Source organism: Galeopterus variegatus, unplaced genomic scaffold, assembly GCF_000696425.1.
Source record: "Galeopterus variegatus unplaced genomic scaffold, G_variegatus-3.0.2 Scaffold2469, whole genome shotgun sequence".
NCBI lineage: Eukaryota > Metazoa > Chordata > Mammalia > Dermoptera > Cynocephalidae > Galeopterus > Galeopterus variegatus.
In genome coordinates, this window is record NW_007728580.1 from 173,289 (window position 1) to 173,976 (window position 688).

Below are 688 nucleotides of genomic sequence, written 5' to 3' on the forward strand. Positions count from 1 at the left end.
AGGTACTGTACTAGGAGCTAGAAAAAGAAGAGGAGGAGTAATAAGCCCCTGTGTGTGAACAACAGAGCATATTTAGATTGCATTGCCAGGTTAAAAAAGCAGCAAGGTACAAAATTGCATACACAATTAGCATAATACAAATCATGTAAATCATGCCTATTAAAAAACTATAGGAAAAACATAAGACTCTTAACAGTCATCATTAGACACTATGTCTAATTACGACCATTTTGCACTATGATTTTGTTTGTTTGTTTTGTTTTTTTTGGTGTCTAGCAGCACAGGGATCCAAATCCTTGACCTTGGTGTTTCACTCCCACGCTCTAACCAACTGAGCTAACCGTCCAACCAGATACTATGATATTCTACATTTAAAAATTCTTTAATATTTTAAAATTTAAAACTTTCTATTTTCCTGTAGTGGTCAAGTTTGACAATAATTAAATATTGCTCTTATACATTTAAAAACATATTTATAAAGTGACACTCTCTGTCTCAAAACACGGAAAATCTAATTGGGGAGACAGATATCAGCAAGTGATAAACTGGAAAATAACAGAAAACAAGAGGAGGGTTTTTGTTTGTTTTGTTTTGGTGGCTGGCCAGTATGGGGATCTGAACCCTTATCTTGGTGTTATCAACACCATGCTCTCCCAGGTGAGGGGACAGTGGCATAGGGGCCCTGCTG